General features: G+C 36.8%; 1 long non-coding RNA gene across 4 annotated transcripts in view; it reads right to left on the bottom strand.

Annotated features, from left to right (window-relative positions):
- LOC108720121 overlaps positions 1 to 21,760 on the bottom strand; it is a 153,991-nt gene that overhangs the window by 5,922 nt on the left and 126,309 nt on the right. For all 4 annotated transcript variants that reach the window (XR_005962279.1, XR_005962277.1, XR_005962278.1 and 1 more), the window contains one exon: positions 3,491 to 3,664. This is a non-coding gene — a long non-coding RNA (uncharacterized LOC108720121). The remainder of the gene's footprint in view (positions 1 to 3,490; positions 3,665 to 21,760) is intronic.

The following is a 21,760-nucleotide window of genomic DNA, read 5'->3' as shown; positions in this document are numbered from 1 at the left end:
CATGCTGTATATTTTATTGCTACGTTTTAGCATATGCAGCAAATTTTGTCTATTGAATATGTTGTAGTATGTACAATACCATTCAGGTTTTAGTGCTTTATGTAGAGTTAGAATAGCAAACTGCTAGAGTCAACAGTTAAGACTGATTTGCCTTTAATATTTTATCAATATTTTATGATGCGTAATGATGTACTATAAAATGTTAACTGTAATGTTTACCAACATGCAACCAGCAAACTGTGCCAGTTATTTCCCCAGCACTTTCTGGCAGGGATAATATGGTATAGTTTCCTCTGCTTGTCATGCAAATGTGATCTGGCTCTTTGCACCCTCCTGTTCATGCTAAATGCTCTAACATCTATAATGTATAAATATTATGCTTTCAATGGTGAGGCAAACCTTTGTGACATAGCATTTTAATTAAAACCATATATCTTGGCTCTTTCTTGATTTTATAACTGCTGATATTACTGCTAATGGCTTAAAGTTATCTAATATACTATGTATGCATATGATTTAAAAAAGATGGTATTTTAGCAGTGCTTAGTTTGTCATGCCCAGATGAAAGACAGGGGGAGAGAGAGTGAGAAAATCTATTAACCACACCAGAGTGCTTAGAAATGATATGCAATGTCACAAATGTAGCCTCAAGCTCTCCTTGCATTTGCTGGAAGATTATGAAAGGTTTGTGTCTACTCTGTAATAAATTATGTTTTCCTGTTTCTACTTGGTAGGAATTAAAATGTCAGAAAAAATAACTAAGGAAATATAATGTAAAGAAACCAGTATGTAAGACCTTGGGCAAATGTTTTTTTTTTCTTTCACCTTGATATTGGACTAGATTTAACACTTATAACCCCTGCTTTTGTTTGTCATTAAGGGATAAGTAAAGGAATATAACATGTAATGTGAATTTTAGAGTTTTTTAATCGCATAAACTCAAAATTTTCCCAACATGTTTGCCCATTGATTGAAAAATTCAAATCTAAAAAAACATAATGGAATAAAAATGCGACCAAAAAACTTAAATGCATGGAATTTGAATTCTTCTGTTTTCAGTTTTGGAAACTCAAATGGGAATTCATATTTTTTGCTGCAAAAAAAAAATTCAATTGTGGTTAAAAAAGTCAAATTCAGATGTTGATAAAATTGCTCGACATTGGTTCTTGACTTGACTGTTCTCCACAATCAGTAAACAAAAGAATCACCTTAAGGGTCTGGCCACACGGGTAGATTCCGGGAGATTAGACAAATCTCCTCTTCTTCAGGGCGACTAATCTCCCCAATCTGCCTTCCCCTGCCTTCCGCCGGCCAAAATGAAAATCGCCTGGGGGCAGGAACTCGAAGCACTTCATTTTCCGAAGTCGACTGAAGTTTCATCGTGAGGCAATTACGGGCGACTTCTGAAAACGAAGCACTCTGAGTGCCTGCCCCGAGGTGGTTCTCACTTTAGCCGGCAGAAGGCAGGGGAAGGCAGATTGGGGAGATTAGTCGACATGAAGAAGAGGAGATTTGTCGGCTGTGGACTAATCCCCCCCCCCCCGAATCTGCCCATGTGGCCAGACCCTTAGTAGGAAATAAGAGGCTATTGTTGCTACTGGAGATCTTGGTTTTGCAGCTATTGTGGCAAAATAAACACAAATGCAGTTTAGTATTTAGTTTAGTATTTACTATTAGAGTTATGAAACCCAAAGGCATGCTGGTTGTTATGGGTTTCTTATCTGTGGAAAGCTGCACGAACCCTAAAGGTATCTTAAGTACAACCTAGTAGAAGAGACTCAGTTTACTACTCAGGGTATTAAAGCCATGAAATATTTTAATTGCATGCTACTATAAATGGTTTCATTTGAAAAACACATGGCAAAAGAATGTGTATAAAACTCTGCATGAGACAACATTTTTCATGAGTATTATTAAGGAAAATGGATTTTAACCCTCAATGGAAACAGAAAACAGAATCAGTTTGGTCATTTGTAGCTTAACCACAACTAGAAATATAGTACGCATTACTCCTAAATGTAAAGTAGAAATAAATGCCTTTATGTCCATGTGGTCATAGCATGGTATCATAAGGAATTGCTCCCCCCATGTGTACCTTTAAATTTTTTTATTGTGATCGTGATGGGTAGGCCAGGGGGAGCACCTTTAGTCACAGACAAGGAGCAGGTCTGGATCGGTGGGGCCCCACAAGGGCCAGGGCAGAACAGGACAACAGTAACTAGAAATAGAGAGATGTGCAATGGATAAGGCAGAAAGGGGTTTTAGTAGGGTGTACATACACTTTGCAGTAAAATGCAGCTCTTTTATTTACAATGCAGCCAAGCTCATTTAACATACTCCAAAAGATAGAGACAAAAGTATATTTTTAGGAAAATATTAGCTTGGAGGTAAAAATACACACTTTTGGGCTTATTTGTTTGTGATACACTTATCTAAAGTATATGCTAAGGAATTGAAATGCATTGATTGTTTACATATTTTCTTGAGTGCATCTCTGACCTCTGCGTTTGAGTGCACCCAATTAGCCTTCTGTGTGAGCGAAAGGCCAAATTCAGTAACTCTGGCAATCTGATACATTTTGGGGGAGAATATTTGTTTCTTTGATCTTTATTCTTAAAGCTCAAACAAATTTTCTAGTGCTGAAGAAACAGGAGCATTACACACATAACATTTGCCCTGTCTGAGCATGAGAAGAATTGTGTGGAAACATTATAAATCTTGCCTTGCTTTCATTCAGTCTAAAATTATTCTTGGCTGGACCAAAATGATGATATTCAGTGTAACAAATGTAAGGTCTAGACACAGAAAAATCTTTGTGCAGTAGAGCTGTGCAGACTAAAGCCTGCCATACTTGCTCAGATTTGGTCAGTTTGGGCAATTTTGATTATACTGCCCAGCTAACCAGATGTAAGCCATTCAGACTGAGGTTTATTGGTCCAGATGGAAAATTTCCCTTGGTTGGCTAAAAGAAAGTAAAAAGAAGGCGTAGCTCTGTAGCTCCTCTTCACTTCCTGCTGTTCTGATCACTTGGGCTGTCCACCCAACAGGGCGGATGCAAAAGTCTATCTGAACAAGTTAAAAGCAATACAAAGGTGACCCATACACATGTATGACCTTTTGTACAGTATATGTCCATATGCTCCAAGGGCTAATCAGTCAGATACTGTATCTGGTTGGACACCATAAATAAAAGTCACCCCAAATAAACAGAATATTTAGGAATACATGATTAAAAAAACATGGAAAATTGGTTTAATAATACTTAATGAAGAACCAACATGAATAAATCCATGTTTAACCTTGATTGTTGGTATTGATATATAAAAAATAAAAAACATAATTCACATCCCTTAGTATATGCCAGCTGCTCTATGTTTTTAAATGTACATGTCTGTATAGATTCCTGCAGCTGTACAACTCCCATATGCATTTCTATAACTTTATTAGGTAATGAATATGACACTACAATCACCTCCTGAAATTCTCCCACCTATTTCCATGTTGAATATGATGACAGATGCTCTGTTTGTCAGCAATCCTTGGGCCCCTTCCTCTCTTCTCCCCTCCTCCTCAGTCGGCACAGCTGCTGTCTGTATTTTGTCTCGCCTTCAAACCTCCGCTGTATTTCAAATGAGTACCACGCAACTATGCTTCTTTTGTTAATCTGAAGAAAAAACATAATTGCCATGCATATCAGCACTAACTGAATCAGGTGTTGGAAAAGTCACACTGTAGGTATGATTAATGATACATCATGAAACCCATTTAATGACTGTTGAGTTTGCAGAAACGAATACACTTCCTTCTTCTTATGTGGCCTTCTGTATTTTTTACTCACTTCTCCATTTTCTCATTCTTTTCCTCGTCTGTATTTGAAATGCACAGATTTCTCATTCTATTAAGGTATAAATTTAGATTTATGTAGTTCTTTATCTCATCAGTGCACTTCGAGGGCTTGAAAAAAAGTGTGTAAACTTTTGTTGATTATTGCATGATAACCAGTGTCGACTCTGCTCTTTACTGGAGCTTGCTCAAGCCCAATGAATTTAAGGGGGTTATTTATTAAGCTCCAAATTTTCTGATCAGACTTTTAAAAGGGGAAAATACAATTTTTTCAGAGAAATAAAAAAAAACTATTTTTTTTTCAGGATTTATTAAAGTCTGATGGTGTTAAAAGTCAGATGAAAAAAGTACTCCAACTCAGACCTGCCAAGAACATATGAAAGTCAATGGCAAATGGTTAACAATTGGAAGATTTTCTGAGTTGCACTGGTTTTTTTAATGAAAAAATCGTAGGTTTCGATAGCAAAATAAGAAAAAAATCATACGATTCTGATTTTTTTACGATTTTATCGTGACTTTCCCCCTCACAAGAATAATATATTGATGAAAAGAGGGGAAAAGTCAGTGCAGATTTGGCCACACTGTGATTTTCAGAAAAATTCTCAGAACGTTTTGGATTTTGATAACAAACCCTTCTAAATATTGGGAGTCTATGTCCCATCTGCAAAAAATGTGCTCTGACCAGTTTATTTGTTTTCTGGTCATGTGCCAAAGTATTCAAAGTACATACAGTAATCCAACACACAAATCCCTATGGTAGTTGACAGACGGGAGGATTGGACCATGAGTGGTTATATGTTTGAGGGTGGAAATAGTCCCCATCTACTGTTAAGGAGGGAGAGATGCTGGATACAAAATGCTGATCTAAGTGGCCTAAAGTTACAGTGTGTATTTATTTATTTTTAACTGATAGATGAAGTGAACAATGTATTGTTAAATAATGAGCTCTAATTTGTTTGCTTAATCGGGGCTTAGTTTGACTATAGATGTTTGCATTTATAGCTGATAGGTAGAGTAATTGATTCAACACGTATATCCCTATGGGAGATGGCAGGACCACAAGGGGTTAAACAGTTGGGGAAAGTGATGTCATTACATGGGGTGACTGTTCCTTGTGGGTGGTACTGATCGATGTGTATTTTAGTGTGATTTTAATTATGACCATTTGTCTTGAGAACGGCTCTGGAAAAGAGTGAAACATGGACACTGATTATAAAGCTGTAAATAATAAAGGTTTGTACACTTTATTAAAAGTCCTTGGAGTGCGCTGATGATATGAAGAGTATTTGAATCCTTAATGGCAGCACCCAGACAGGATAATTATTCACATTAACTCTCAGGTGTGTGTGGGTCCTATTATTTACATGAAGAACAGCTGCCACTTCAGCAAACAAATATACGTGGATAGCTGCATTCCAAAAAAAAAGTGGAGAAAAAAACATATACACATGATACAAATCTCCAATATATTACACGAACCATATTAATACAAAAAAAAAAATCATGTAATAAATAGAACTTTACAAATAGCATCTACCTGTTCATATGCCTATTAATCAATTCCTCATTGTTGAAGAAAAACAAATAGATGATAAACCTTAGCTAAACCTTAGGTTGTAAGTAGTGAGGGTGAATCTGTGCAGTTTGCAGCGAAATTCACAAATTTTGCGATGGGCATCAAAATAATTTTGACGTGAGAGTGAATTTTTATATGTGCGACTATTTGGTCCAAATGCATTAGAGTCAATTTTTTATGTGCGCCAATTTTGACATGCGTCAATATTTTTTTGACGCAACTGATTTTTTGCCTGCGAATTGTTCCTGCAATTTCACAAATTAATTCACTTGCAGCTAAACGCAGAAATTCGGTGCGAATTCATGTCTGCCGAATTTATCACTAGTTGCAAGGTTTATGTTTATTCGCAAATTTGCCCTGAAATTTGTGAAATGGCGAACAATTTGCAAAACGCTTTGAAGTCAATGGGCGTCAAAATTATTTTGGAACCCCTCTCAGCCTGCATAATAATTTACTCCACTTTCAACAAAAAGGAAAACAGTGGTATGTCTTTCATTTTCTAGGAAATCTGAGTACTGGAGTGTTTTCTGAACAAAGATTTTTTAGTGAAGCAGTATTCAGTTTTGGATAAAAATATGGGTAGCCTTGTCATAGACAGGTGTGTCTAATCATGAGAAAATGTACTTAAGGCCACAGGCACAGTTGCTGTAAAATCCAGGTCTGGTAGGCCAAGAAAAATACAGGAGCGGCATATGCGGAGGATTGTGAGAATGGTTACAGACAACCCAAAGATCACCTCCAAGACCTGCAAGAACATCTTGCTGCTTTTGGTGTATCTGTACATTGTTCTTCAATTCAGTACAATTTGCACAAAGAACATCTGTATGGAAGGATAATGAGAAAGAAGCTCTTTCTACACTCACGCCAACACAAACAGAGTCACTTGTTGTATGCAAAAGCTCATTTAGAAAAGTCACAGTCATTTTGGAACAAAGTGTTTTGGACTGATGAGACAAAAATTTAGTTATTTGGTCATAACAAAAAGCGCTTTGCATGGAGGAAGAAGAACACCGCATTCCAAGAAAAACACTGGCTACCTGCTGTCAAATTTGGTGGAGGTTCCATCCTGCTGTGGGGGTGTGTGGCTAGTTCAGGGACTGGGGCCCTTGTTAAATTTGTGGGTCGGATGAATTCAACCCAATATCAACAAATTCTTCAGGATAATGTTCAAGCATCAGTCACAAAGTTGAAGTTACGCAGGGGTTGGATATTCCAACAAGACAATGACCCTAAATACACTTCGAAATCTACAAAGGCATTTATGCAGAGGGAGAAGTATAATATTCTGGAATGGCCATCACAGTCTCCCAACTTGAACTTAATCAAAAATCTATGGGATGATTTGAAGCAGGCTGTCCAAGCTCTGCAGCCATCAAATTTAACTGAACTGGAAAGATTTTGTATGGACGAATGGTCAAAAATACCACCATCCAGAATCCAGACACTCATCAAAGGCTATAGGGGCGTCTAGAGTATTGATGTAATATCTCTGTTGGGCTGCCAAATTTATGCATATATAAAGTATATTGCATATTTTCTGTTCCAAAAATCTTTATGTCACTGCTGAAATACTACTGTTTCCATAAGGCATGTTATATATTAAAAGGAAGCTGCTACTTTGAAAGCTCAGCCAATGATAAACAAAACTTCAAAGAATTAAGAGGGGTTCCCAAAATTTTTCATATGAGTATATAAACACACACACACACTATATATATATATATATATATATATATATATATATATATATATATATATATATATATATATATATATATATATATATATAATACACAAAAGCTGTGAATATCTTATAAATGATATCCTTATAAATGGTGAGTTCTGATGTCATAAGCTATAAACGGTGAGTTCTGATGTCATTTCTGTCACATGACTCACTGAAACTTGTGTATTATAATAAATAAAGTACCCCCAGTTGCAAAATATGAGGATATTAGAAGTTACCTCGGAGTTCCATGACCTGTATAAAAACAGGTCATGAATATGGTCATGAAACTCCTCTGTATATTTTACAAGAGGGGGTATGTTATTCACTATATATTAGCAACAGCTCTACACACTTTGGAGTTTTTGGTGAATTGCCTGCTCTCCCATTGATAAGATAAAATATGTTCATAGAAAGCATTAATCAAAAAGAGAGATCTCAAGTGGCCTAGGGGACTGTATCTGGACAAAATTGAAATTTTCATGAGTTGGAATGGGCCTGTATTTTATAGATTTTTTTGAGCTAATGTGTTGTGAGTGATAAGGCAGAAATGTCCAAATAAACATTGTAAAAGAGAAATAAATTACTCTACAGAGAGCACAAAAAGATAATACTAATATGTCATTATTAACAAAATAGGGTCATTTGCTGCACAGCCGAGAAAGTGGAATAGTCTAAAGCCAGAACCCAGGTCATTTTATTTTTGTGCTAGTGACCGGTAACCTGGAATTAGATGGTAGCAGGTCTGTATAAGGTGCAGTTAATATCATGCAAAGCGATGAGCAAGTCAGCTATTTCATTATCCTTACATTGGAGAATGCTGGTTTGCAAGAAAGGGAGGGGTTGAGTTATCAATGTGATGGCAAACAACAAAGCAAAATCAAATTACTAGGTAATAAAACACTTAACTACTTTACCTGCTTTTATTGATATTGACTGAAAACTTCCAAGAAGAAAGTTTTGTCAACAGACCTGGGCATTCCTGTAAATGGACGTTTTAGTAAATATACTGTTTTTTCATAAAACTTTAATTGGGAAAGTCACAGATTGCTAGAGACTTACCAGCATATGAAATCGTGTGGCAACAGTAAGATCTGAACTGAATATCATATTGTTGATCAGAAACATTAAGAACCATAACCTTTCCCAGTGATTACTTCTACCAGTGAACAATTGGCCTCAGAAAACACAACTGTCTCAGGGCTAAAAGGTGGAGCTGGGCTCAGGAGGCCATTGTAGAGGCTCAAGGGCAAGATCACTCACCAGTTTAAAAAAAGGTTGGGAGCCTTAAGAAAGGATAAAATCAAGAAGCAGCACAGTACAAAGGCATCCAGGGCAGATCTGGTTTTATAAATGTCTAGCACACACTTGGTTGGGCTACTCCAATTACTCCAATGTTCCCCTTTCCAAGAAACTGTGACAAAAGGAACCACCTTCAAAACATGTCAGAGGATGGTGTGTTTCTATAAAGGAAAAGAAAAGCCCTTTACCCTAAAACATGCACCTGCCCTGGAAACTGAAGCAGTGAAACATTTAACAGGGCTAACAGTTTAAGTGTTCCATGCAGAAAACAGATATATAAATACTATATTAAAACAATTACATTTAATACACCAAGCACAAATATTCTGCTAATTTATTCCTTGTATAGTTCATTTTAACACACCAAATGCTAATGAACAAAATGGTAAAAACCCATTGCCTGGAGTGATCTACAAACGGCTTCCGCAAATAAATGGCCTGGAAGTAAGAAGCAAGTATGAGCTCATGGTTGGAGAAAATCAAAGAAAACATTGTTGAAAAGAAATTGCTCTAAGTGGCGGAAAAGATAACTGCACTTAGAACCTGCAGGTAGGGAATGGTGTCACTTCCTTGCAGATGTGGGAGATTTTAAGATATTGATCTCCGACTCAACCCCTATTGTTGAATGATACTGTTCAAGAAAACAGAGAACTATGAAAGGTCATATGCCTCACAGTGATTACAATTTATTTAGAACACACCATTTTTTTTTTTTTTTAAAGCTTCGGAGTGGGAAATAGACCACCACGGGTGAACATAATGATACAAAAGTGAATCCCAGATGTTTCCATGCATTTGAAACTTTTGCTCGGGAACGTATTGATGAAACCCAGGGACCTATAGATGTCCAAGACATTTACTTTATCAGCAGGTACAATATGATTCCAGTTAAGCCATACAATGTGATGGAAAGATGACTTCTGTATTCTCTTTAGGCTTTATTTTGTCACCCTGGTGAGTAATGACAAATCCTCAGTGTATTTGTTAGAGATGTTTGTATGACAGCAGCACTCCAGAGAGAAAAGAATTTTGATGGAGTGATGGAAGGCGTTTTAATGGGAAAATGAACTTCAAAATCAGAAACAATCCTCAGAAAGAAATCATTTTAATTTGGGATTTAAAACAATGCTTACTTTGTTTATAAATCTTGCCGAAAACCACTTAGCATCTGTTGTGTGGACAAAAGTGAGTTGCTCCATCATGCTTTTCTTGTTAATTTCTTATTCAGTTTTGTTCCTTTGTTTAACAGACATAAGGAGAACTTTTAAATATGGGGCTTTACTTGTGCACACTATTAATCAGGGCCGGTTTTACATAGTGGACGTCCTTAGGCCCAAGGCAGTTCGTCGCCCCTGTCCCCTCCCCTTTATTTGAGCAGATTTTCATCATCTGGAATAGAGCAATGGAGATTGGCGCATGGGAAATTTAAAAAATGTTTGGATCTCCAGTGCATCCCCAGTGTTTTAGAACCAATGTGGGTGTGGTTGGGCAGCATGCCGCTCCCTAAAATCCTGCCACCCTAGGCCCGGGCCTAGATGATCTTTCCACAAATCCGGGCCTGCTGTTAATACTGCCACCCCATTTACCACCAAAAGTATGTCTATGGTATTAGCCTAGATGTAATGCCACCTTCTTTGTAATGCCATGGTTGCCCATTTCTCTCAATGTATGTTATAAACAGAACAATTCGAAGATAAAAAAAATCCTAGGACAACGCCAATTGACTTCTACATGAACTCGTCAGCTTTTAGGTGCTGAATTTTTTTTGTGCTTAATAAACCATGAACATTCAAGTTTCAGAAACTCTGATTTGAATTTACACACAAAAAAAACCTAGAAAGTAAAAATCGTTGAATCTGTCCTTTAGCTCATCATTACACTTTGTGACATGCCCAGAACATTCTACCCTACTTGGATTCTCAGAAAAATGGAAAATACTTATGTAGAAGTCACTTATCACATGTACATAAGCAAATTAAATATTAAGTGGCTGAGCACAGTTACTGAATGATTATGTGGCATGTCAGTTTGCTGCAATTTATGTATGTGCAATTTAACAAATGTGTTGATAAAGGCTTCAGAATTTGGTACATGCTTATGAACTTCTATCAAAAAGTAACGCTAGAGGGAATGCAGTTTGACAGACTGATGATCATATTTTGGTTTGGCTGATCAGTTCAGTACAAAAATATAAATAAGGCCTATGTGGGAAACTCAAATTAGTTAAGCAGTGATCCCCAACCAGTGAGCAACATGTTGCTCCCCAACCCCTGGGATGTTGCTCCCCAACCCCTGGGATGTTGCTCCCAGTGGCTTCAAAGCAGTTGCTTATTTTTGAATTCCAGGCATGGAGGAAACTTTTGGTTGCATAAAAAACAGTTGTACTGCCAAATAGAGCTTACTTTAGGCTGCCAGTCCACATAGGGGCTACCAAATAGCCAATCACAGCCCTTCATTGGCATCCTCAGGAACTATTTTCATGCTTATGTTGCTCCCCAACTCTTCTTACATTTAAATGTGTCTCACGGATGAAAAAGGTTGGGGATCCCTGAGTTAAAGTAATGGTAGTAGTGAAGTGCGAACCTGTCCAATTTGTGAAAGAGCAAAAATTTGCAAAAAGATATTGACTTCAATAGACATTTTTTCTTATGATTTTTGTCACACAAAATACATTAAAGTAAATTGGCATTTTTTCTTGGTGTTTTATTCATGCAAAATGCATTGATGTCAGTGGGTGCTTTTGCACCGGTGTTTTTTTTAGCAAAATTTGAAATGGTTTCACGAAGAAATTTGCATATTGGGAAACACTGAATTTCTCTGTGAATCCAGGCAAAGCAATGATGGGCGAATTTTTTCGGCCAGCCATGGATTTGCGGCAAAATTCCCCATTTTGCCATCTGCTATTTTTTTTTTATTGAAACTGTGGCAAAAATTTGCGGCTTGAAATTTTCTGTAGCAAAAAGCTTGCTGTGACAAAAAGTCACACAACCAAAAAAAACGCTACCTACAAAATAAAAGCCTATTGACACACGGAAAATCTTTTTTAAAGCCCATAGACGAATTTTCCACAGATTCGCAAATTTTTTCGCAGTTTTCGGGACAAATTCACTCATCACTAATGCAAGGCAATAAATGCCGCTCATCACAAAATGTTAGCTAAATATACAGGTTTGGATTTGTGGCAAGGCATCAAAGGCCCAGGCCTAGGGGGGGAAGATTTTCGGGGTGGCATGCCACCCAGCCACAATCTAAGGAGCACTGTGGACGCCGTGGGACCATGTGGCCTAGGGGTGCATAAGTAGTAAGCCAAGCCTGTTAATATATATGATACCATGTATCACAGACAAGAAGATAACTGATGGGATTTGGCAGATAAAACATAAACAATAAAATCTTAACATCATACTATGTTTCAGTCTAATACAATATTATGATTTACTGTATAAATTATAATCTTAGATTATGAATATATATTGCCTGCTTTACTGCTCAACTAATAATGTTCACTGTCCAGTCTAACTGAATGCCATTTAGTTTTATTATGTGTGCTTACAGTGGAACTGACCCTTTCAGGCTGCTGCAGCCAATTGCTGGCCTGCTGGCTTTCATCCCTGACAAAGTCTAATGAAACAGGGGTTGTATGACTGTTAATACAGTTTCTGCTAATCTTTGTTCGTACTTTGCACACCTGATCTTGTGTGTTATACAAAACTGTCTAAAGTGGCTCTCTGGCTTGTCTTACATTCTGTTACTGTTGAATCTGTTACTTTGTCTTGTACTTCTGCCATAATATGTCTCTCTCCTAAGAAAAATCACTAAACCCAAATCTCACAGGGGCTTTCCCAACAGTAAAACACTTTGAGAAAAGTTGAAGAAATATTCCTATGTCACATTGCCGTTGAGCCAGTATAGCTTAAAACAAGGCTGTCCAACTGGGGCCCGCAACCCCCCCCTTGTGTGGCCCCCACATGAAAGTATGTGCCGTGATTCCTTACTTTGTGTAAGATTTAAACGGTATCAGTACTGAGATTAACTGGCCCCTGCATTGTTTACTCCTCAAATTCAGACAGTAAACCCCTGCATTATTCACACCTGTAACACCTCTATTGTTCACACTACTAAAGCCCTGTACTGTTCACACCTGAGACCCGGACTGAAACTGTGCACATTGTTCACCTGTTCACAATATGTAGTACAGAATGAATTGTTCATTTTAGAGTCCTGGTAGGTTTCTTTGTCTCCTACTCTATTCTGCATCCCTATGCCCTATGTGTGTGCCATACTCTGCCTGCCCAATGCTCCCTCTGTATGACATACCCTTCCATGCCCTAAGCATTTTGAAATTGTTGTTAGGGGCCCCTAAAGTGTTAACATCCCCTTACCCCCCCTACCAACTATAAATCAGGTCCAACTCTTAGCTGGCCAAAACCTTCCTGGATTGTCAAATCCTTTACCAAACTACACATGATTAGGCATATATGAAAAGCTGTCAGTCGTTGGCTGCACTGTATAAATCACTTCCTAACAATAATCAGAAGAAGACATGGCCAACCTGTATGCATTTTATACAATATATAAATGGATTATAGAAACAGATCTTAGTGTATTTTAGAGCAGCCTTTATTTCAATATCATGGATGACAAATGAGTGAATGTTGCAGTTTCTACAGCAAAATATGTCCTACTATATATCCTCTGATGTCAGTGACAAATATACTATATTTCAATAGAAGGTCATATTTATTATATAAAAATACATGGACGTTTTTTATACATGGGTTACCAGGTACTACCATTTAAATTAATTACCTACAGACATAGTTATGCACCTGTTTCATGAAGCCAGTAAAATAATTAAGATACATTTTTTTTATGAATTCCTAAATGGCTAGTACAATGTCCCTTTAAGCATTTCACTGACACATGGTCACAGCAGTCAATCAATGTATTGTCTCATGAGTAGCACAGTACAATGCACCCAGCAGATCATTGCCTACCCAACCTGCCAGAAGCATAGTAATGGCTACTCTAACCTCGGCATCATGTTCCCTCCTGCAGCAATACTGTTATGTTAGCATAGAAAAAGCTCTTTCTTTAATCACCCTTTTTAAAGCAGAGTTACATAAGAATTAACAAGTGTTCATTTGTTTGCCAATTAGCCTATCACTTTTAATTACTCTATTTCAATTAATGTTTAAAAACACTGGTACTGATTAGCTACTTGTGACTTTTGTTTCTTTCGGCTCATTTTTATTCTGGTGTCATCTAGTATCAACACAGTTTCCCAGTAAGCCTTTAATTATATTGGTATCATTAGCAAAATACACTAATAAAAATAAAATGGTCTTGATCAACAATTAACCTCTATGCACAATAGTTGTAATATCATGTAATATTGTATGTTGTAAGATCATTTAAAGAAAATGTATCAGGCTTCTATGGAGATGCTCACTCTACTTACCAATATTTATTTAGTCCAACATTTTTTAGCATATTGAAATGCTGTAGCCAAAATTCACAATTTTATTTTTGTTTCATTTTATGTCTTGCTCCCCCAAAAATCAAATTTTTTTTTACTACAAAGCATGATCATTGTTCACCCTCTTCACTGAGGCCAAAAATTCCAGTATCTTATAAATGTGACATTTGAGAATAAATAATTTTTAGTTCCATAAAGTAATACTACTGACTAGTGATGGGCAAAGTTCTGTGTCGAAAAGTTTACTGCAACAAAAAAATTGTTGCGCGTCAAAATTGGCGCGCACATAAAAAATTTTATGCGAGTGCCAAAATAATTTGGACGCCTGTTGACTTTAATATACTTGGACAAAATAGTCACACATATAAAAATTGTCGCTCACGGAAAAATTGTTTTGACGCCTATTCACTTCAATGCTTTTCACAAATTTTTTGGCGAAGTGAAACGGCAAACAATTAGCGAAATGCATTGAAGTCAATGGGCGTCAAAATAAAGTGCGACACTTTCGACGCGAGCGGCAATTTTTATACGTGTTACTATTTTATCCAAATGCGTTGAAGCCAATAAGCGTTCAAATTATTTTGACTCACGCCAATTTTTTTAGCTGCAGTGAATTTTTCACCTGTAAATTTTTGCCGCAGTTTCACAAAAACATTCTTCTGGTGAAACGTAGAAATTCACCGCAAATCAATGTCCATCAATACTACTGACTTTCTTCTTATATGAAGCCAATGGGTGCCTACATTTTTTTAGGTTAATACAGTTGTGTGTTAGATTCACATTAGAATTCAGAGAAATTCTTAAACTATGCTGTAATTGCTTAGGCAAGAACATACTAAAACTGGTGAACACACACCTCTACCTGACCTGGTTGTCTCTGAAACTGCTTGGTACCACCACACCCACATACCAAATCCCCATTTGGCATTTCTGACTGTGATTGCATTACCAGTTAGACTAAACATAGCAGAGGCATGTATATAGGGTTCCTAGCAACCCCCTTCATGTGCCTCTGCTGCTTGTCCCTAGCTTCAGTCTTGGTTCAGACTGATAATCCCGTTGCCATGGTAGATAGAGTTGTATTGGTCCTAATGGAAAATTTCAATTTGGCAGTCAAAAGGAAGTGAAGAGGAATGGCTGCTTGCTGTTAAAGATGACTATACACATGAATAATTCCACCGGAGAAGTTAGCACATTTCAATGAGTTGGTATGTTGGGGTAATTATTTAATTTTATTATAACAATGCTGTATGGGTATCTTTGTTACTATAAGTGCACTTCTATAAGAATACTGTAGTTGAGTCATGGCTCACACAATGTCCCAAATTAATCCAAACTAAGGACTTTTTTTACTTACTTCTTTGTGTTCCTATTTGCCACCTGAGGACTTAGTTTATCTCTGCAAGGCTGATAGGAGGAGTTCCCAGAGGGAAATCATAGTTCTACTGCCCTAGAAACTGACATGAGAATTTGGTTTTATGAACATGAGGGTTCTTCTGTACGTTAGTAACTTAATTCCTTCCATTCGGAACAATGGTAATAAAAGCTCACCAGAAATATTTTTCATTTGGAATAAGCTAATGATTATGTTTCAAACAAAAGTTGTGTGCGGTTTGCATGATGAAAGAGAAGTTCTGACTAAAGAAACAGTGCTTTGTCAAGGGCTAAATAAATCACAACGTGCTCACCCTTAGCTCCACAGTCTTAGAAGGTCTTGCCAAATGAATACTGACATTTTTGTGCTTTCCAAGAGTATTGCAAACTCAATTAGTAGTCAGAGTTAGTGAGAAATCCATTCCCCAATTCCGAATACAAAGAAAGGTTAAGTTACTTCACTAAAGGAAATCTATGTGAAAGGCTGGCTTTAACAGGTGTTGAGTTAAAAAAAAAAAAGGAAATAAAATCTTCCATTTTTAACTTGGTAAAACAACATCCTGATTTGTGCATGAAACTGATTTACAAGCCATATAAAGTCATGTAGACCCGAAGGTTACACAAAAAAACAAATCTTTCCTGTTTTACAAATTACAAAAGGATCAAGATTACATTACCTGTTTTTATTCCCACTTTTTGTTAGGGCAGAGAAACACGCTCATATTTGGGGAGATTAGTCGTCCATCAATAAATCTCCTCTTCTTCTCCCGGAACTGCCAGAGATTTACATTCTAGCTGGTGGGAGGCAGTTCCGGGAGATTAATCGCCCCGAAGAAGAGGAGATTTGTCGATGGACGACTAATCTCATTTGTTGTGATTCGTCTTCCGAAGTCGCCCGAAGTTTGCTCGTGAGGCAACTTCAGGCGACTTCGGAAAACGAATAGTTCTCCATTAAAAAGTGTCACTTTAACCCTTACTTTTGTAAAGATGATGACCAAGAGATACAGAAGCAAGGGAATGAAAAATAAGGTAGTTAGTGGCCAGAAAAATAATAACAGATGCAAGTGAATTGTCCTATGAGAAATTCCTTATGCACGCAAAATACATTTTTAGTTCTGATTAGCAGTTGTCCTGGGCCTGGCTATGCTCTAAAGGGGATCTAAACCCTCCCTAAACCTCTTCTTCTGCACGCTCTGTTTTTTTAAAGAAGATGACTAAAATCTTAACTACAGATGCAAAAAAAATGGCCAAAAAAATGTGAAATTTAGGAATTATTCTTTGTTTTTTTCCAGTATTTGTACTATTTGTCAAGCCAATCAGAACTATCCAACTTGTGACCATCCACCTGTTGTTGAACTACAATCCCTAGAACTAGAGCTAAAGGGGTCCTAGACTTGTTCAGTGCCAAGGGTTTACTTATACCTAATTCCAGCTCTGTACAAGCAAACTTCTGACATGCCCATCTATGCTATTAAAGGATCTACATTTTGTGGAGATGTCCAGAAAAAAAGCGTTATCTGAAGATAACTTTAAAAGTAAAAAAACCTATATGTAACTATTATACACATAAACACAGAGGAGAGAATAAATCCCATAAACACATTATATAATATAAATTAGTGGTGCACTGAAAAATCCAGGATATTCAGTCAGAATTTGATGAGGATGAATTAAAGTGCCTGGCCAAACTAAATCCGAATTTTTCAAAATCCGAAAATTTCTGAACATTTTCGGTGAAATAGTCCTACCAAATCCGCACCGATTTTTTTTCCCATTACTTATCAATACATTTTTCCAAAACTTTCGTGTGTGGGAGAGAAATAAAATTGTGAAAATAATCGAAAAATAAGATTTTATAGAAAAACCTTTTTTTTGAGTTTTTGGCATTCGGATTTTGATAAATAACCCCCTTAAAATCACTTGAGTTTTCTTCATATAAACAAGGAAATAAAAAAATAATTTTGAGTGCACTGAGCACACAGTTCCTTGTGATCCTCCCTTATCCTTATTTGCATATGTTAATTAGGGTTCAGATTCAGTTTAGAGTTTGCTCAAACCCTTCATAGAATATTCGTAATTCTGACGAATCCCAAAATAGTGGATTCAGTGCAGCCGTATCATAAAAGTGCACTTACAAGGTGCCAGAACAAAAGAGCTTATCTTGCCTGGTTGCATGCCTGCAATTATAACATACATAGTTTTCTTAACATGTAGAGATCATAAAGTCAATGTACATTTTTACATATAGTATGTCCATTTTAATGGATTTGCTTCAAAGAGCCATTGGAAATGGCCAAAGCTTTGATCACCAAAGCTTTTTATTGGTTAATATTGACGGCCCCACGGTAAAAAGACACTAACGTTTCCCAGCTGATACAACGATGAATTAAATTGACACTAAACCCTTCATAATTCTTTCCTACTGCATCCCCTAGTATTCTCAAGCAGATTAGCAAAATAAGTCTGCTACTTACCAGGACTCATGTGTCACAGTAGTGTTATCTCACATACAGAGATCACTGTGCCATTTTGACTGTGTGACATTCCAGGTATGGGACCTGTTATCCAGAATGTTCAGGACCTGGGGTTTTCTAGATAATGAACCTTTTATTTATTTGGATCTTCAGAACTTTAGTCTACTAGAAAATCATATAAACATTTAGGGGCCGATTCACTAACTTCGAGTGAAGGCTACTTCGACCATCGAATGGGCTACTACGACCTTCGACTACGACTACGACTTCGAATCAAAGGATTCGAACTAAAAATCGTTCGACTATTCGACTATTCGATAGTCGAAGTACTGTCTCTTTAAGAAAAAACTTCGACCCCCTAGTTCGCCATCTAAAAGCTACCGAACTCAATGTTAGCCTATGGGGAAGGTCCCCATAGGCTTTCCTAAGTTTTTTTGATCGAAGGATATTCCTTCGATCGTTGGATTTAAATCCTTCGAATCGAACGATTCGAAGGATTTTATCGTTCGATCGAAGGAATAATCCTTCGATCGCAGTATTTGCTCTAAAATCCTTCGACTTCGATATTTGAAATCGAAGGATTTTAATTCCCAGTCGAATATCGAGGGTTAATTAACCCTCGATCTTCGACCCTTTGTGAATCGGCCCCTAAGAGGCACATTTATTATCTGATAAAAAAAATTGAATATCTAAAACTCGAACGAATATTACTGGCCTAAAAACTCAAAACAAGTTCGGATCGAATCAAGTTTTTTCTCAGAAAAAAGCTCGAATGTTAGGAAGGCTAGTAACATGTTCAAATTGGTCCCTGGACCTCTCCCCATGACTTATACATGAACTCAGCAGGTTTTAGACTGCAAATTCGAATTTTTAAAGGGCCAGGGTCTGATAAATCTCGAAATTCTTATTCTAATTAAAATTCAAATCGAGTTTGGATTGTTCACAATTCAAATTTGAGACTTTTGACAATAAAAAAAATATTCAATTCGACCCTTAATAAATAAAGTCAAGGGGCATCCAAATAGTGAGGGAGGTCAGCAAATTTATTAGTCGGGGGCGAAACATGGAAATTCGCTGCCCCTTCGCGCCAGGGGAATTTATTTGCCCATCACTGGTAAACAATGACTAGTAATCATTTCTTTACAGATACAAGAGAGTTGACCAGTGAGAATGTTGTACATTCTGTCTGCATTTCCCTGTGGTTGTGGTTATTTAATCTCCAATATATAATAAAAGCAGCATTTTACATAACAACCTCCATAGGCAAAAATGCCCCCCCATCATGTCCCCCATCTGCACTATTTAATTACAGTCCTTACAGTCAAATTGAATGCAGTCCAAATATGGAATAAATAAAGCTTAGTGGGAGTGCAAATTGGTTGATTTACAAGCGACTGAACTAAAGCTTCTTATACAGCAGGACAAGCGTAACATCTGGTGTAAAAAGTTATACAATAATTGTTTTTTATGATGATAAGTGAATTATAATCATGAGAATTACAGGATAAAGAGATTAAAGAAATTAAATAGTCTTTATTTAATGAATAAATTAAGTATTTAGAAAATTGCTAGTTAAAAAAAACAGGGGAATAAATATTTCCTTCCCCTTCTACATCACCTATAATATTAGTGGATACCCCAAAGGATCAAGCCAGTGGCCATTTTCACGAACTTTTATTCATTACACGGACACATTGAGGGTAATTTTAGTTTGCACAGAGCATATTTATTCGCAGGTGATTGTATTGCCCGTGTTTTTTTCCTGAACGCTAAAATATTGCACTACTGTGCCAGCCTTTCCATTTTTTGTGAATTCGCATTGCGCAAAACCATTCGCAAATGGCTCGCAAATGAGATGGTTATTTGTGACTGTGCGAGGTCACTGTGTGAGAAAATTAGCATTGACTGTCAATTAAATATTATAAAATATTTTCTCCGCAACCACAGTTCTGGCGAAACTCAAAACGAAGAGTGTGTGCATAAATATTCCCAATTTGCGATTATACCATATTTACAAAGCCCTTATGGACATTTGCAGTGCGACTAAAAATTCACAATTCTGTTTGCGCATTAAATACACCACTCTGATCCAGCTTGTGAATCATTCTGCATTGTGCAAGGTTTATAAATGAGCCTCATTGTATTTTTCTGAGTTGAGCTTAGAACAAGTCAATGCCTTCATTAACCATTTAAGATCCACCAACTGAAAATATGATAATCTTAAAGTGGTGGTGCACCTTTCAGTTAGTTACCTTTTAGTATGATATAGAAAGGATAATTCTATGCACCTTTTTAATTGACTTTCATTGTTTTTATAGTTGAATTATTTGCCTTCATCTTCTGAATTTTTCCAGCTTTCGAATGGAGGTCACTGACTCCATCAAAAAAAATGCTCTGTAAGGCTACACATTTATTGTTACTACAGGTATGGGACCTGTAATCCAGAATGCTCGCGACCTGGGGTTTTCCGGATAGCGGATCTTTCCGTAATTTGGGTCTTCATGCCTTAAGTCTACTAGAAATTAATTTAAACATTAAATAAACCCAATAGGCTGGTTTTGCTTCCAATAAGGATTAATTATATCTTAGTTGGGATCAAATATAAGCTACTGTTTTATTATTACAGAGAAAAAGGAAATCATTTTTAAAAATTTGAATTGTTGGATTATTTGGATAAAAATGGAGTCTATGGGAGACAGCCATTCCGTAATTTGGAGCATTCTGGATATTGGGTTTCCAGATAAGGGATCCTATACCTGTACTACTTTTTAGTACTCGTCTTTCTGTATAAGCCCTCTCCTATGCATATTTCAGTCTCTTATTTAATGCATGGTTGGTAGGGTAATATATAGTGAATAAAGTACCCGCTCTTGTAAAATATAATGTAAAATATAAGTTACCGAGGAGTTTCATGACCATATAAAGTTTTTATACAGGTCATGTCGGATGGAAAACTTTATATGTAGTTTATGCATCAGTCCCCTTATATTCTGACCCATGCGACACCATCACACTAGTCAGTTTTGTCGATTTAACACCATCCTACAAAAGCACTCGTGGAGTTTAGTTCTTAGTGACAGAAAGCAAAAAGCTGAGGTTACTAAACATATCAAAGTTATACAAAGTGGTAGAATAGGAGCTGCAGGTTTTCTTGTTAAAAAAAGGTTTGTATATTATTGTATATTATTGTATATTATATTATTACTGGCAGGCAAATGGTAGGTTATGTTACAAGTGGTTAAAGGAGGTTATACCTCCGAAACTTTGTGTTGGAGATCGAAATAAAAGCACTAAGGATTTAGCACATTTGCTACTTGTGTGTGCCATCCTATTTTTTTAGCGTATGTAACATGGGAACCAAGTAAAGCAGCAAGGTTTCTGGATAGAGCACCACCATAATATAGCCATAGCCTTTTGAACTATTGGAAAATATGTTACAAGTGGTTAATGTAAGGTAAACCATATAAGCCTCATTAAAAGGCAAGACAGGTGATAAATTACAATAAGTACATTTCAGAAACCACAGATGGTGAATGATGCAAAAGTAGTAGTAGAAGGCCTACATGGCCCATTCACTAAGTTCGAGTGAAGGAATAGAGGAAAAATAGTTTGAATTTTGAATGTTTTTTTTGGCTACTTTGACCATCGAATTGGCTACTTCGACCTTCGACTACGACCTTCAACTTCGAATCGAACGATTCAAACTAAAAATCGTTCGAATATTCGACCATTCGATAATCGAAGTGCTGTCTCTTTAAAAATTTCTTCGACCCCCTAGTTCACCACCTAAAACCTATCGAGGCCAGTGTTAGCCTATGGGGAAGGTCCCCATAGGCTTGCTAACAATTTTCTGTTTGAAGGATAATCCTTCGATCGATGGATTAAAATCCTTCTAATCGTTCGATTCAAAGGATTTAATCATTCGATCGAACGATTATCCCTTCGATCAAACGAATTGCGCAAAATCCTTCGACTTCGATATATGA

The sequence above is a fragment of the Xenopus laevis genome, chromosome 6S (assembly GCF_017654675.1).
Source record: "Xenopus laevis strain J_2021 chromosome 6S, Xenopus_laevis_v10.1, whole genome shotgun sequence".
Taxonomy (NCBI): domain Eukaryota; kingdom Metazoa; phylum Chordata; class Amphibia; order Anura; family Pipidae; genus Xenopus; species Xenopus laevis.
Note: the sequence above shows the minus strand (reverse complement) of the source record. Positions and strands in the feature narration are given on the sequence as shown.